This window comes from Danio rerio, chromosome 13 (assembly GCF_052040795.2).
Source record: "Danio rerio strain M-AB ecotype USA chromosome 13, GRCz13ab, whole genome shotgun sequence".
Taxonomy (NCBI): domain Eukaryota; kingdom Metazoa; phylum Chordata; class Actinopteri; order Cypriniformes; family Danionidae; genus Danio; species Danio rerio.
The window spans coordinates 35562501-35580599 of NC_141033.1; the positions used below are offsets into that span (position 1 = coordinate 35562501).

An 18099-nucleotide genomic window follows, 5' to 3' on the forward strand; every position below is an offset into this window, starting at 1 on the left:
ACGAGCTTTCAAGTACATGTCAGAAACAGTAAGAGTTAGTTTTTACAGAGAGGCTTTTAGACTGCGGGTCAGTTCACTGCAATTTACAATATTATGTACACATGCAGGTGGTGCGGTGGCGCAGTGGTTAGTGCTGTCACTTCACAGCAAGAAGGTAACTGGTTCGAGCCTTGACTGGGTCAGTTGGCATTTCTGTGTAGAGTTTGCATGTTCTCCCCGTGTTCGCGTGGGTTTTCTCCGGGTTCTCGGTTTTCCCCCACAAAAATATGTAGGTAAATTGGGTAAGCTAAATTGTCCATAGTGTATGTGTGTGAATGAGAGTGTGTGGATGTTTCCCACTGATGGGTTGCAGCTGGGAGGGCATCCGCTGCGTAAAACATATGCTAGATAAGTTGACGACTCCAGATTAATAAATGGACTAAGCCGAAAAGAAAATGAATGAGTGAAGTGAATCAGGTTTTAACTAATTTTTTTAAGTTATACAAAGTTTAACTTAATATTTTTAGTCAATCTGATTGATGCAAGATGAGATGACTAGAAAATTTAACTTGATTAAACTAAAAAAAAGACAAATTTAATTCCTTTTAAACAGTCATCTTCACCTCATTAACTCAGATAGTATTGGCTTTAAATACCATGCGGCTGGAAGGGCATCTGCTGCATAAAACATATGCTGGATGAGTTGACGGTTCATTCCACTGTGGCGACCCCTGATTAATAAAGGTAAAAAGCCAAAAAGAAAATGAATGAATGAATGTACGCATGCACAATATCTGAAAAGAAGAATGATCAAGCACCTGTTTTTGAGATGATATCCACTGCAGATCGATACCATCATCAGATCTTCGTTTGTGTGTCGGATGGAGGATTTTCTGATTTTGCACATTTAGATGAAAAAAAGGAAGTTCTGTCAGACAATTTACACCATGAAAACACTTTGTTTTGTTTTGTGTCTTTAGGTTTAATCTTAAAAATTACAGTTTGCTGTCATTTCTTTTGGTGCTTAATTTGAGCCAGATCTTGCCGGATCATGTTCCAGAAAATGTCAGATATTTGTGTTTTGCGTATTTTTTTAATGGATCTGGCTAATCTAATGGATCTTGTGCGAGGTGTATAACTACGAGTTTGTGTGTTCGAGAGAGAGAGAGAGAGAGAGAGAGAGAGAGAGAGAGAGAGAGAGAGAGAGAGAGAGAGAATGTGAATGAGTGCAAGCGAAGGCTGTGTGCGCGAACACACACATGACGCTAGTCACCATTAGCACAAGCTAAAGCAAAAGTCACGTTTAACTATTGGCATTCAACAATATTTTTAGCCAATCGGCTTTCTTATGTTTACAATCACTCTCATTGGTTGGTGATTGTTTTGCGCGCAGTGAGCAGCAAAAAAAATGATAATGGCATAGTGGCCTAAATAAAATCTGTAATTATTCAAAATACCAAAGAGGAAGTCACACATTTTAATATGATTCAAAGCACAAGTAAATCTGATAATGAGCCTGATTAAAAGAGATCTTGAGAAGATGAAACTGCATGAATGGATCAGGATAGCGGGAGACAGAAGCAAAGCGATCTCAAGTCAGCCAGAAAACAAGACAGAAGATTAGACAGAGCAAGATTCTTTAAGATTAGACAGAGCAAGTCATTTAATTATTTTTATGACTTCACACATAATAGTGACATCAACTGAATAGTGATTGTTCATACAATTTGTTTTTGTAGCTACATGTTTTTTAATAATTTTAGTTTGTGTAATACATGCTTCAATATTTATTTAAATTACGTCTAATTTATTTGTAAAATGTAAGTTTTCAGTGTTTTGAGGGATATTTAGTGTATTCTGACCTACAGTGACTAATTATTCTGACCTATGTCTAATTTGACTTTACTTTTAGTCTAAAAAAATCACCTCTTTTAGGAGAAAACTTGTCTTGAGAACATTTCTGATGTGTATCGGTGCTCTCGATCTGCCGGTTTCAGACTGACAAATGGTTAACTTCTCACAGACTGATTGGCACGACCATGCATTCAGAATAGTATAAACCATATAGGGATGGTCAAAATGTATATTTATATTATATATTTTTAAAATATTAAAAGCAGAGCAAAGAAAGCTATTTCTCACTATTAAAGTGCTGACCCCCCTCCCCCCATACATTGTGTTTTGACATCATTTGGGAGGATCAAGTGTTAATTAGGGGGTCAATCCCCCTCAAACCCCCTGTAATTTGTACACTGCACCAGGCGTACAGGTTTCTCTGTGCTGAAAAAGAACCTGTACATTTCTCACAACTGTCAATTTATGCTCTCCTAATTTTTCTGTCTCAAAAATGCTATGAACATGTTTTTTGCTGGACATTAAGAGACATATATTCAGAATTGCAAAGAAAAACATCAGAATTATGAGGAAAATATTTCAAAACTGGCTCATGCAGTGGTGCAGTAGGTAGTGCTGTCGCCTCACAGCAAGAAGATCGCTGGTTCGAGTCTCAGCTGGGTCAGTTGGCATTTCTGTGCGTAATGTTCACCTTGCATACCCGTGGGTTTCCTCCAGGTGCTCCGGTTTCCGCCACAGTCCAAAAACATGTGGTACAGGTAAATTGGGTAGGCTAAATTGTCCGTAGTGAATAGGTGTGTGTGGATGTTTCCCAGAGATGGGTTTTGGCTAGAAGGGCATCCACTGCGTCAAAACGTGCTGGATAAGTTGGCGGTTCACTACGCTGTGGCAACCCCAGATTAATAAAGGGACTAAGCCAAAAAGAAAATGAATGAATAAATATTTCAAAACTGGGAGATATAATACCACAGTTCTGACTTTTCCCACTTGCAATTTTTATGTTTCAAATGACTGTATATCTGATTCTCAAGGGGGTACAACAATTATTTTGTACAATTGAGACTTGGAACTTGTAAATGCCTTTTAAAAATTTGCAGTTCTGAGGGATAAATGTCTGAATTACAAGTTCATATCGCACTATTCTGACTTTGTTTGTCTTTATTACACTGTTTAAAAACTGAATTGTGAGAAAAATACAGATCAATTTATAATTTCCTATATTGTTCATTATTTATTTGCAGAAACAATCTTCCATACAGTTTTGCAGAAAGAAAGTCTGGATTTACTGACGTTTTGGAAAATAACTCAACTGATCTTAGAAACTTTGCAGAAGTTTTACAATCATACACTGAAAAAGATTTTATGAAAAAACCAAATCAACAAATATTTCAGTTGCTTTAACTTATTTAAACAAATTAATCATGTTTCAACTATTTTATGTAAATTATACAAAGTTTAAATCGATGATGTAAGTTAAAATGACTAAAAAAGTTAATTTGATTCAACTACAAACATTAAGTCAGCAACAAATCTAATTCCTTTTTAAACAGTAATAAGGCCAGTTTACATCTCCACCTCATTAACTAACTAATAGTACTGGCTTTAAATACTTTTAATGTGACCATGTGTTATATACTACAGTTCTCTTACAGAAATCTATAGACACTTTTGTAATAATTTATGCTGCGGTGGTGTGAGGTGAAATGGAGAGAGAGGGTTTCTTTTTCATTTCCAGGGATATTAAAGGATGAGGTGAACTTTACCCAAGACTCAGTGTTGTATGCGGATCTATTTCAGTATTCTCAATATAAAACTCTAAATACTTACAGCACCAGAACTGGTCAGAGTTTTCCTGTGGAAACGAGATCTTCAAAAGCATCTCGACTGGAAGCTAAAGGCTTACTTCTGCTTCACTGGGGCTTCAAAGAAAACTATAAAATATGAGAAGAAGAGGGAGAGTTAAGATCACGAAGGAAATTATCAGCAGGGCAAGACATTTGTATCCATGCTGATTACCAAGATTGTGTAATCACTGTAATGATGAATTAATAATGCTCCATATGGCATCTCTCACAAATCCTCAGGCGAATCCCTCTGCCACAGTTACTCTTGCACACTTACAAAAATAAATATATAAATAAGTCTTCTGTTATCAATCCAGTTAACTAAAATTAAAAACTAAAATGCAAAAAAATAATTAAATCTTGCTTGAAATAAAATATCTGATAACTGTTATAAAATATTTAATAAAACACTTCTTGAATAAAAACAAAAGAAAACTTTTCTGATTATTTGTAAGGAAATATTTCTAGGTTGCTAATATTTAAAAACTAAACTAAAGTTTATTTAATTGTTTGGAGAAAGGGATAATAACAACAGTAATAAATAATTTAAGTAATAAAATAAAGGATCATGAAAATTGTATAAGAATGATTGAAATAATTTAATGAATAAATGAACAGTTTAGAGTAAAAGATAACAATAAATAATTGAGATATTTAGGAAATAAGTGAAGTTTATTCATAAACTAATTTTGAGAGGATCACACATGATTGTGATTGACCGCAGCTGATCCTGCATTACGTCACCTTAGAATTATAAGGTTCTGTGTGACATTTTTGTCAAAATTGAGTTATTGACATATTCTTATCAAATGACATCTCATTTACATTATGGGATTTTTTTATAAGTTGTTTACATTTTAAGATTTGACACATACTGTTTGCTATGGAATGCAAAAACCTTGAAGCTCAATATCTCAAAATCATTCAGAACGCAGAGAGAACCTTATAATTCAAGGTGACGATTAGCTAACACATGATTTACAATGATTTACAGATTTTTTTCAGATGAATCCTAACAAACTATAAATAAGCACAGTTTCTTACCTTAGTAATCTACATCTTGAAGAATCCTCGTTTCCACCCATACTCCTCCTCCCTTTTCCTATATAGGGCGGCACGACAGCTCAGTGGTTAGCCTCACAGCAATAATGGCACTGGTTCAAGTCCTTATAGGTCAAACAAAGTTTCAGTGCGGAGTTTACATGTTCTGCCCGTGCTTGTGTGGGTTTTCCCCGGGTTCCCTGGTTTCGTCCCATAGTTCAAAGACATGCGACATAAGTGAATTGACTAAACCAAATTGGCACTATTGATGAGCTCTTAGTCAGGCTCCTACCATGCCTTACAGTCAGCAGTTATCTCTCCATAGCAATCCCTATAATCTGTCACAGGCTCGAACTAAACCAGGAGAGTTCTCGAAACCTACCTAAGCTTAAACTCCCCTCTCACCCTTCAAACGGGAGGGAGCCCGGGGCTTGAAAATCTTCTGAGCTCAGGGCTCTCTCCCAGGACAGCATGCCAGACATGATTTATTATCAGTCATCAGCCAAGTGTGTTGAAATAATAAAAAATTTGACTAGAACAACCTTCAAATAAATAAGCAGTCCAATTATTAGAAAATCACATTAAATTAACCCTATAACCCTCTAAATTAAACTCTACCGCATGGTGTTGCCTTATGGCAACATGAAACTTATGTTGATTTCCCTGCCACTATTTATTTAAATAGAGAAGATTGTAGTGTAGTGATGTGCTTCGGTTAAGTCACATGACATGCTTTGTTTTTCTGTAGCGTGATTTCTGACAGACTGGCGTTTATTGTGAGTATTTGCTGAATGCAAATGTAAACATTAATAAAAACAAAGGATCAACTCATGTCAGATCCACGAAATAATCTGAAACATCACCTCCAGTAAGTTATGATGACATATTCACAACTCAAAAAAAATTTTCAAATTAGTTTTGTGTAAATTGATCAAATGTATGTAATGCCAAATTGCAACACTGTCCAATAGTGGAACGTGTAATAGTGCAATGGGTTAGCTAGCTACAGTAGCAAAGTCAGCTGTGAACTTTTCATGTTGTAACAATAACATCCTGAAAGCTTGTAATATAATGTTGATTAGTCATGTGTTAATGGCATTCGCATTATGGATAAAATTTTAATGGCAATGCTACTTTTAAATATGAATACAGGGAACAGTGTATTAGCGAGCACCACCATGTTCTATGGTAAGTGAAAGAAGAGAAGGACAGAACTGGTTCTTCCTGCAGATGAAAGTGAGGATGAGATGGGTTTTAGTGATCTTGAGAATGATGCAGATGGGACATTTGATAAGAGCAGTGATGAAGATAGTTCAAGTAAGTTAGCTCTGAGGCAGATAAACAGGCGTAGTAAAGTATATAGTATAATATATAAATACTGTTAGCTGGTAGCTACATTATTCCGATGCATCTGGATATACTAGACTAGTTATTTATTTGTTTTAATATTTACTGGAGAAAATATTTATACTTACTGTATGTGGTATACATGATAATACAATATTATATGTAGGTTTTCAATAATATTCAGAAAAAAAAGAATAGAATGAATGAAAGCCGTTGGAATATCTGTTATTGGAAAGTATTTATAAGGTGTTATTTATAAGTTCTGTGTTAAAGCTTATACTGCTACACCAATTAAATCATTTCAAACAACAAAACTATTAATTATAAGGAAAATTCTAAATTTGAAATTTCTAAGTTAGATCCACTGTTGGACGTTGTTGCCATATGGCAACATTTAAAAAAAATATCTTTAAAAAAATTGTTTTTACGGCACTTCAAGTTAAGCCATTTTAAGAAAAGAATCATCATCATCATCATAATGCAGGCAGTAGAGGGTTAATTGAATAATAAAAAGAAGATTCAAATAGATTAGTTAGTAAATCAGTAAATACACTTAACAATTTCCAATAGAATCTACAGTAACTTACTGGCAGCAGTTCGCCAGTAACTTAGGACACACTTTATTTTGATGGTCCATTTGTTGAATTTAAGTTGTATTGCATCTACATGCCAACTAATTCTCATAAGATTATAAGTACACTGTTAGGCTGGGGTTAGGGTTAGTGTAAGTTGACATGTACTTGCAAAGTTTTTTATAGTCAGTTAAATGTTTTTAAAGGAGCAGTATCAACAGATACAGGTATTAAGCAGACAGTCCACTAATACTCAAATGGACCATCAAAATAAAGCGTTACTGTAACTTACTGTAAATCAACTACAGCAAACATACTGTATTTACAGTACATTTACAGCACCATTAATTTTGTTGTTTATGCATTTACAGTATTTTACATCTTCACTGTAAAATATACAGTAATTTTCACAATGCAATTTCAGAATACAGTAACATACTGCATAACTGTCCGACAGTAAAATATAATTCATATCACAGATAAATACTGCGTAATTTACAAAAATCCTTAACAGTGTATATAATGAGTTTAACATTTATGTACATACATAAAAAACTATAAACACATTCCAAATGCTTTTTTACACCCATTAATACTGTACATTTTTTCCTTAAATTATTTAGAAGTTTTAATATTAGGATGTGTTTCTCTATAACTATATTTCACAAAACATTATTTCAAAAAGCAAAGAAAGAAAAAAGGTAAATTACAGAAATGTGTTATCAGTGTTCGATTGAACTCTTATCTCCACCCTGCAAAGACATTGCATTTTCAACCTCCAGCAGTAATGAGCCCAGAAAGGACATAAAATATGCTGCAGTGTGAACAGTACATACTCACAGCATGATGGGTTTACAAGTCAATTACTGCCTCAACACAAAACAAGCATCTGAGATAAAATGATCAAGCGCAACACTCAGAGAACGTCTGTCCTGTGGCTGAGAAAAGCTCAGAGACAACATTAAAAAAACATCATCATCACCATCATCTTTATTACACGGGTGGACAATTCAAGCAGACCACCACTGCCGCAAGAACTTGTTTATTTAAATGATTCACCAGGACTACTTCTCATTTTATCTATAGATGGCCTGCATGGGAGAGCTATAATGATGTTCCGCAATAAATTTGAAAGAGATTATGCTGTTTTTTATTTTCAGTTCACAAATGCACACACGCACTGCATTGCGGCAGGTCTTGCTATGTTAGAGCTGTTACACTGCAGGAATTTGCATCTTACACATTCAAATGAACACACACACATACACACGTGGACACAGCTTTAAAAACACACACACACACACATTTGCACATCACCAGTGTGTTTGTGTGCTGCATTAATAAACAGTAAACCTGTAGTTCATGTTTGTCATAAAAACGGTCTGAGCATCTTTCTCTCTTTCTGTCCATACAGCTGTACATTTTCATATCATTTTCTTTTCAACTCAGTCCGTTTAATAATCTGGGGTCGCCACAGCGGAATGAACCACCAACTTATCCAGCATATGTTTTACGCAGCGGATGCACTTCCAGCTGCAACCCATCACTGGGAAACATCCATACACACTCATTCACACACATGCACGAACAATTTAGCCTACCCAATTCACCTATTGCACATGTCTTTAGACTTATGGGGGAGACTAGAACCAGCAATCTTAATGCTGTGATGCAAACGTACTACCCACTGTGCCACTATGCAGCCTTTTTCATAGATTTTTCATATATGTATTTTTTAAGCAACAGAGCATCGTTTAATCTTTTTAAAAGCTTTAAAAGGGAAGTTCAAAGATTTTGAATTGAATGCAACACAAGATATTCTGAAAATAAGAGATATTCTGTTGGAAAAAATCAGCCATTGACTTTTTTCGTATTTTCTGTTCATGCTACTGATGTCAGTGGCTGCTTTTTTTTTTTGTGTTGCGTTCAATGGCTGCAGCTTTACAGCATTCTCCAGATATCGCCTTTTGTGTTCAGCAGAAGAGAGAAAATCAAACCGGTTTGGACACAAGTGGAGGATCAGTAAATGATGACAGAATTTTCATTTTTCTGTGAAGTGTCTCTTTATGGAAAAATGTTCAGCGAAGTTGAATTTATTAGTACACTGGAATAATTGGCATATTTGTGGTACTTCCAGTTTATATGAAATATTACCTCAAACTGGCAGGCACAAGATCATCACACCTTTTACCACATTAAATCTAATTACTGATTACTGAAAAACCTTGGAAAAACTTAATAATAATAATAATATTCATTCATTTATTTTATATTCAGCTCAGTCCCTTTATTAATCTGGGGTCGCCACAGCAGAATGAACTGTCAACTTGTCCAGCATATGTTTAGGGGGCGCCCTTCCAGCTGCAACCTAGCAAATGGGAAACTTACACACACACACACTCATTTACACACATGGACTATGGACAATTCTATCTTATACAATTCACTATTGTGGGGGAAACCGGAGCACCTGGAGAAAACCCATGCGAACATGGGGAGAACATGCAAACTCCACACAGATTTTTTTTTTCTTTTTTGAAAATACAGCTGTTAGCTTATATTAACTTATGTGTAAAAAACAGATCAAACAGACTCGACAAAAAGAAAAGAAACATTAAACAAAACAACTCAATAATGTTGATTCAGTTCTAGTGTATTGGTTTTTGTCAGACATATTTGGTAAAAAAAAATTATAATTAATATTATTTAGTTAAGTTTACTCAATTTTAGGGAATAATTTTGTTCCTAAAATAAAATGAATTAAAATAACTCACAAAAATAATTAAAATTAAAGTATAGAACAGATATGAATTTTACAAGTTAAATGAATAGAAAAAAGATGCCAGTATAGAATAACAAACACAGTAAAGTATTTCTTATAACACTTAATATTCAAATATAACAAGAAAATAAACAATGAACAGCAACAACAAAACACAATCCAAGATATATCCTTTTTTTTGATAACACTTTGACTTTACTGTAGGCCTTTTTAAATCTTTGTGAACACTGGATAATTAAAACACAAGTTTGCATTCCTGTTAGCTGAAGTCTATTTATTGTTTAAGAAAAATCTTTTTAAATTCTTGCATGTATTAAATAAACTAAAATTAATAAATAAATTCGTAACTAATAAAGTTAACCACAGTAAACTGAACTTTATGTTAGTTACATGCAAGACTTTCTAATACTAAGACATTAAATAAAGCTTCTGTTCTTAAAATGAATCTTCCTATGACCAGCTTTAGAAAAAAAAAAAAAAAAGGTTTTTAATATCACATTTATCAGACAGTGGGATAAAAATAGCAAAGTGATTTTTCTGAACTGGTCTTCTTGGAGACATTAAAAGCTAGTTTTAAGTTTGGGATCTTTTGTTACACTGCTGAATCAAACAGTGTAAACATGTGAACAGAATGACTGCTACTCAGCCAATTAATATGTCAAGGAGAAAAAAGTTTATGACATTAGCATAAACAGATCATGATCCAGAACTGTGCTTAAAAGAAATGTTTAAATATTTTTTTTCGCCCAACACTGAACATTTACTCACCATCTAATCATCCTCACGTTGTTGAACACAACAAAATCCTGTTAAACACAACAGAAAACATTTTGAAGGATGTTGGTGACCAAACAGTCATGGAGGTCAATGAGAACCATCAACTCTCTGCTTCTTCAAAATATCTTTTGTGTTTAACAGAAGAAAAATAATCATGCAGGTTTAAAACCATTCTAGGTTTGAGTACATTTTTAAAAATGAAAATGTTACTCAAGTGGTTCCAATTATTTATGAATTTTACTCACCCAAAAATTAAAATTCTGTCATCATTTACTCGTCTCAAACTCATTCAAGTTTTGTCTTCTTCTGTTGAACACAAAAGTTATTTGGAAATCTGTAAGTAAAGGGTTACAGGGTTCGAACATTTTTTTCAAAATAACTTATTTTGTGTTTAACAGAAGAATAAAAAAACTTAATAAAATAAAACTTAATTAAATAATGACAGAATTTTCATTTTTGAGTGAACTACCCCTTTAAAAGTGAATGCATCCCAGAAGAGCTTATTGTGGACATGCACATTTGACTGAAATCTATTAATACAGGGCTTTAAAGGGCAGATCTTAATTATGAATGTAAGGAGAGGCTGAAAGAGTCTGCCTGAGACAGAATAGAGAGATAAATATGATCAGAAAAAAGTATTAAATTTCAACTGTTTAAACTAGATATATATTTCATATATTTCACAGACGTTTCGGCACAATGCCTACACACTGAGGAAGGCATTGTGTCAAAACGCCTGTGTCTTTTAATCACCCGTAGAATGTAAGAGAAAAAAAATAATAATAACAGTATGAAGCAATTACTTGAGTGCAAATCATTACCTTTTTTTAAATGATAAATGAGTTCATCTGACACAAACCTATTGCTATGCATTACGGTTTGAGGTGCCCTGAATTTTGTAAAGAGCATCCTGACTGTAGTTTAACTCATTTAAATCATAATAATCTTGTTGCTTAAAATTCAATCTTTACCAAAAATGGACTAAAGAGCAGATTTCCGACAGTTTCTCTCTGCTTTTTGTGTGTGTTTTCCCCTCTTCTCATCAGTGATGTACGAGAGCAGCTCTCTTTGGCCCCTCTGGCTGTTGGCACTGTGAAGAAGCTCATTTATTTTCCCTTAATTTTGTGTGCATCCTTTTTAGTTTCTTCCAGAGAGGGAGAAAGCGAAAGTCTCGGTTAGCTTCTGGCTGACTGCTGCGGCTGTTTAATGTTGACTTTATACAGTGACATTAAAGCAGAAGAGGGAGTGAGGGGTAAAAGAGAGGAAAAAGTAGAACATGGATTTGAGAAAGGAGGATAAAAAAAGATTACAGCCTTCTCCCGCTATCATTTTAACAGCCTTTTGGCATTTAAGTCTGATACATGTTCATGAAGAGCAAACTTCTACTTTTAGATAGGCTGATCTTTAAGTATGGCCAAAAAAAAAGAGCTTTTCATTTATGGTTCAGTGATTTCTTCTATTTTCCTCAAAGTTTGGAGCTGAAAGGGAGCACTTACCGCTCTTTTTAGGGGTCACTGTTGGGTCGGCCACTCTGTGATATGTGATTAAAATGCACAGCTGCTTAGTGGCCTTGTGATACAGAAATCAGCGGACGACTAATTGGAATTGATCTGATCTGCGTGAGCCTCATCGATCTGCATTTCCCTCACAAACGTGCATCAGACATGGACCTGATCAAAAAAGAAAACAAAGTTAACATCTTAAGTTACTAATGTCTCTATTTTCATGTTTGCTGTCATGAATGTTAGTTGACTTCTTAGGAGACAGAATACAGCACTATTTATGATTCGCTGATGTTGATTTTTGACTAAAGATTATTATGTCACACACCCATTAACAAATTAACAAAATTAACAAAGAGTTTGTAACAGGGTAGGTGGATTTTACAGAGGCCGAGAGAGCTAAACAAGCTGCAATTTATGAAAACACGTGCATTTACAAAAAACGCCAGCAAACTGAGAATAGATCTTCATCCATTCACATGTTGAAAATCCTCTCAACGCAAACACATTTTTAAAAAACAAGCTGCATTTTCCCACAACGCAATGAAAATATTTCAAGGAGACTCTAAAATATGACGGACCTGGCTATTTAGGTTAGGGTTATTTAAGCTAATAAATACTAAAGACACAGGAATCGGGATACTAAAATAAACAAACAAAAAAACTCACCTTTCAAGGATCAACTACAGTTGCACCAAGCAATAGTCGCAGCATACCGTCATGTTTTTGGGTCCCCTTGAAACATTTCTGTTGTGTTCCATTGTTTATATTTTGTGAGAAAATACAGTACGTTTTCGTAAATTGTTTGTATTGTGGGAAAATGTGGTGCATTTTTTTTTTGCATGTGTTTGCTGTTGTGTTGCATGTGTGCTGTCAAACAGATGAAGATCTTAATTTATTTGTGTTCTTTGTAATTGCATGTGTTTTTTTTTAAATTGCAGCACATTTAAATTGCACATTAAGCTCTCCTGGACACAGCAGGATTTACTTTAAATAAAACTTCAAGAAAAAATGCTGTTTAAAAAAACATTGTATACAGAGGTCAACATTTGAAGTGGTTCTAAACCTTTTATCAAAGTTGTCCTAAAACCAACACCCATTCATGCCTTAGGACAATTTTGAAAAACATTTTTCATCCAATTCAAATGTTGATTACTGTATGTAAAAAGTGCATAAAAATAACTTGATTAATCTTAAAATAGTGTGATTATTATGATAGCAGATATAAACTAAATTTGTTAATTTAAAAAATAATAAAAATGATAAAAACTCTAATGTTTATTTCGTTCTAGTGAATCCGTTTCCCTGAACACAATTAAATTCTTTTGAATCAAATTATTCAAATACATTTTGCAAAAACAAAGAAAAACAAGTCAAAACTGACTGATGTTCATTTAGTAATAGCAAAAATGTTTGTTTAGAAATTTTCACACACTCACACACGCACACACGCACACACACACGCACACATACAAACCTGATGTTTCTTCGGTTATATTGAACTAGTTTGTTTGGACATATTTCACAAATAAACAAAAAAAAACTAATCACATAATGTTGATTCAGTTCTAATGAATCGATTTGATTCTGATACAGAATCACAAAATACAAAACTAAACTCGATGTTGATTCAGTTCTACTGTATTAATTTGCACAAACTCATTAGATAAATATTTAAATTAAAGACTAAACTTAAAAAAATATGCAATTCAAGTTGAATCAAATTCATTTCAAATTTACTGAATAAACTTTAAATAGTTATAAACATCACAAATTCATATTAACTGTAAAGCATTCTCTATAAAATATTCATTCGTTCAATAATATTCCTTCGGCTTAGTCTCTATTTCACAGCGGAATGAACCGCCAACTATTCCAACATATGTTTTACACAGTGGAAGCCCTCAAAGCCAGAACCCAATATCGGCAAACATCCACACACACTCATTCACACACACTACGGACAATTTAGCTTACCCAATTTACCTACAGCGCATGTCTTTGGACTGTGGGGAAAACCGGAGCACCTGGAGGAAACTTACGCAAACATGGGGAGAACATGCAAACTCCACACAGAAATTAAACCAGTGTCCTTCTTGCTTTGAGGTGACAGTGCTAACCACTGAGCCACTGTGCCTCTATAAAACAACAAACTTTCCATTTTATGAATATTTTTCATGTTTGAAACAAAACAAAATATGTAACATTATTTTCAACTATATTTCATACAATTGTAAGCATATTAAATTATAAAAAAATCAACAACTTGTCCCACTACTATTTATTTAATTTGTTTTAGATTTCTATGATGAGCCATAAAAAGAAGAGACGTTCCTAGAATAACTGCACAATGCACAATCAATAGGATAAAACCTCTCAACAAAAATCCTACGTTCACAATGTTTTTCAGCTGCCGATTTACATAACAGCAAATAATTTAGCAATTAGTAGTGAAGGTCACATCTAAATGAACCATGGCATCAAAAGCAGCCTAGAGGTGTTCAGGAGAGCAGCCTCTCTCAGGTATAAATCCCATCACCACAGTTGTGTTCATTAACTCTATTCCTGAGGTCAGACAGAAAGGTGAACCTGCTAACCGCTCTATACCTGAAGCGGGTAATGACTCTATCCATGTTTATGAACATCAGATTGTACAGACTCCTGTTATTCCAACAAAAAACCCACTGTATGTTCTTCAAAGAGCGCTGGAGACTTACTGTCGGGAGGACGGCTTTATGGATCCACTCGGCTTGTTCTCCACACACAGAGCCTTTCATTTGTTTGTTGTGCAGAATGAGGTTGTTTTTCAGCCTGCAGGATGTTCAGAGACAGAGAGAAAACAACACGAGCTCTCATTCATAAACCCTTATTATAACACAGCTTCTCTCAAATGTCTGGCGAGATCAAACGCAGCGCACTGCTTTCTGCTGAAGCAGGGAGATTTCATTTTGACGTGTGTAACCCTGTGTGCTTTTGTAATATGGGACATAAAAAAGCCTGCTGATTCAGATGCTACAAGTTTGACAACATTGTTTTTTGTTGATATTGTTGATTTTTTTTCCCCAAAATTTGTTTTTCTGAAAAGGGCTCAGGATAAAACAAACAAACAAAATCTTTCTAGCCGAATTGACATTTTCATTCAGTGTTTTTGACCAGAGTTTTCTTGGATTATAATCAACAAGCTTATTTTGACACCAAAATTTTAGATGCCAAGTGAAATTGCGAATAAGGGCTCCACTATTTTAAATAGAGGAGCTCTGCAATTAACAACACAATAACCTTCATTTACCTTTAAAAAACACATAAAAAAATAATGTAGGATAATGTTATCTTCTGAGAGCTGGATATGCCGTAAATGCAGATTAGTGAAAGTTTAAAGCAATGTGTTTGCCTTTTTTACTTTTTGTCCTATTAAATAGTAAATTCAGTGAACATTCAGATAATCCTCTTTTCCTTTTCTTGTGTGTTCAAAATAATGAGAATTTTCTATTGCAGAAATGTAAGGCTCTGCCATCTTACTTTCTGTCTGTTCTGCACATTGTGTGTGGGACTCGACATGACTATAATCATTTTAAGTCAGCATTTTTTTAAAGCAAATTAACTAAGCTAAAAAGTAACTCACGTTTTTTAAAAACTGAAATATTATTACATAATTTTGAAAAGCAATGCGTTGCTTTACTTACATAGAAAAATAATATTATTACGCAAGTCAAGTTACTTGTTATGCGTTACCCCCAACTCTGGTGGTCATATACACTAATAGGGTCAGTAACACTTCCACTTTCTCACAAAGGGTTAATTTACTTGATCAAAAATACAAAAAATGAAAATAAATAAAAAAATTCTAAAAATCTGAAATATTATTCATTTTGATACCTTACTTGTACGCTGTAAAATATGCTTCTTTACAATTCCTTTATGTTGTCCCAACAGAAATCGATTAAGTTAACTTAATTTTTTTTTACAAATTTAAGTGGATTGAACATAAAACAATTAAGTTGTTCCACAAAAACTCAATAATTGTATTGATTCAGCTCATTTTAAACTAGTAGTCTGAACAAGCAACAAAAAAAAATAGAGATTATTTAATTACCTTCATGAAAATACTAAATATATTTACTTTAATCTACAGTATCACATGATCTTTCAGAAATCAGGACTCTAAATATTAAGATATTTGATAAACATTATGTATGGTGTTACTATGTTATGATCAATTTAACACATCCTTATAACACTGTACAAAATGCTGGGTTCCTCACAATTCCTTCATGTTGTCCCAACACAAATTGATTAAGTTGCATTATTCATTCATTCATTCATTCATTCATTTATTCATTTTTTCGGCTTAGTCCCTTTAATTATCTGGGGTCACCACAGCGGAATGAACCACCAACTTATCCAGCATATGTTTGAAACAGCAAATGCCCTTCCATCTGCAACCCAGTACTGGGAAATGTCCATTCATACTGATTCCCACACATACACTAAAGCCAATTTAGATTATTCAATTAACCTATAGTGCATGTCTTTGGACTGTGGGGGAAACAGGAGCACCTAAAGGAAACCCACACAAACACTGGGAGAACATGCAAACTCCAGACAAAAATGCCAACTGGCCCAGCCGAGACTCGAACTAGCGACTTTTTTGTTGTGGGACAACAGTGCTAACCACTGAGCCATCGTGTCGCCCTGTATTGTTACAGCTCATTTTAAATAAGTAGTTTGAACAAGCAGCAAAAGTCCTCTTTTTTTAGTGGAGTTTTAATGTCTTTAAACAATATGTTGTGTAGGGTCCAGCCAGTTGGTCCAATGACGGTGTCCAATGGTGGATGAAGGTTCACTGCATGTTCGGTCTTTCCAGTGCACATTGTTGATTTATATTAAACTTAACTCATATCTGACTCCAATTTTAGTATGAGATGGTTTATAATATTAATATGTTTATCCTCGTTTTATCTGACTCCAATTATAAAACATTGAGAAGGTTATTTTGTTTCCGTTCACATTAATTTAGATTATGATTGAATATTCTCTTCGGTTCATCATTTTATGTTATTCTCGTTCATTGGGATTCCTATAACATCCTGAATCTTGTACCGTCCGAGTATACAATTTCTTAAGCACAAGCATGTCAGTCTTGGTCACTAAACAGTGGCGAATGACCGCTATCATAAAAAGGCAGAACCCTACTTACTCAGATTAGGATATTTTTATGCGGTCCCCATAGGTCTGCTACCTCCTAAATCAGACAGAGCTATTTAGTCATATAATGATCATTACTATAGAATTAAGCAGACCAGTCGTACTTAAACTATTAGTAACTTTGAATAATCACTATACTATCTAAATAGTATTATAAGTTTATCGGGTGAAGGACTATCCCCTTAGATATCCTTTTACAGCCTAAGTATTCATGAATAAATGCCAATTTGTTAGTCGGAGCTCTAGAGACATCGTATAGCGTGCCGCAATGCTCCGTCTACCGTGTTCTAGTCCGCTACTAACCTGAACAGGGGCTTGTGGTGCTATGAAATTACCACAATCTACTAAAGATAATAACACGAACTCTGTTTGAATAATTCAAAACATAACAATTTATTAGTCAGGTAAATGTATTATGCCAAATTCAATCAGTTAATTCATAAATGATCAATACAAAACATCAAATTATCAAAGATAAATCCAAGATGAAAAAGATGCATTCCTGACTTTGAAATATACATAACATGGAGCAAGCCATGTTATGGGCTGATCTGGTTAGGCAGAATCGCCCTGAGCCTTTCTCAAACCTTACCTTAAATAATCCAAGAATTCCCTCAAGGAAGGGGGTGTGTATAACAAAAGGCATTCACACTTAGTGGAAAAGTCACACCCTTCACAGTGGTTCAAAAGATGCCTGAAGTTATATATTTATTGTTTTGATTATGTCTATTTCTGAGAGAATGAGACCATTGTACCAATCGCACTGAGACATTTCAAATGATATTAAACATGATAGTTAAAGTCAGTTTGGTTAATCTAGAACATTCAAACATTGAAATGACCATATGCGTGAGATGGGGGGGGGGATGAAGCTGAGTTTCAGCATACTCAGATGCAAATGCAGCAGGAACTGGTTTTTCCCGCATTCCCCCCTGCTGGGTTGTGGAGTCAATTGGCCCTGTTTTCAGCTCATGTTTTGAATTGTCAAAGACATCAAAAATATTTGTAATATTTCAATTCTTACAGTTGTGAATGGAAGTGTACAAAATCTTCACAAACGCTGGCATATGGAAGGAAAAAACATTGTCTTTTTGACTATTTTTCAGTTTGAACAATATAAAAACTTCAATAAAAAGTGAAAAAAAAATTGTTTTATTAAAGCAAAAACTCCAAAAAGGTCTAAAGGATCACAGAAC

At 34.3% G+C, this 18099-nt stretch overlaps 1 long non-coding RNA gene across 4 annotated transcripts in view; it reads right to left on the reverse strand.

Moving 5' to 3' along the window:
- The window catches only part of LOC103912024 (uncharacterized), a 21236-nt gene extending 5755 nt beyond the window's left edge, over positions 1–15481 (reverse strand). For 2 of the 4 annotated variants that reach the window (XR_015506189.1, XR_015506190.1), the window contains exons 1-6: positions 14416–15481; positions 11693–11866; positions 4722–4779; positions 3661–3764; positions 798–872; positions 636–710 (exon numbers count right to left, since the gene is read on the reverse strand). This is a non-coding gene — a long non-coding RNA (uncharacterized LOC103912024). The remainder of the gene's footprint in view (positions 1–635; positions 711–797; positions 873–3660; positions 3765–4721; positions 4780–11692; positions 11867–14415) is intronic. The other 2 variants (XR_015506192.1, XR_015506191.1) reach the window with 1 other exon arrangement.
- Between the last annotated feature and the right edge of the window lie 2618 nt (positions 15482–18099).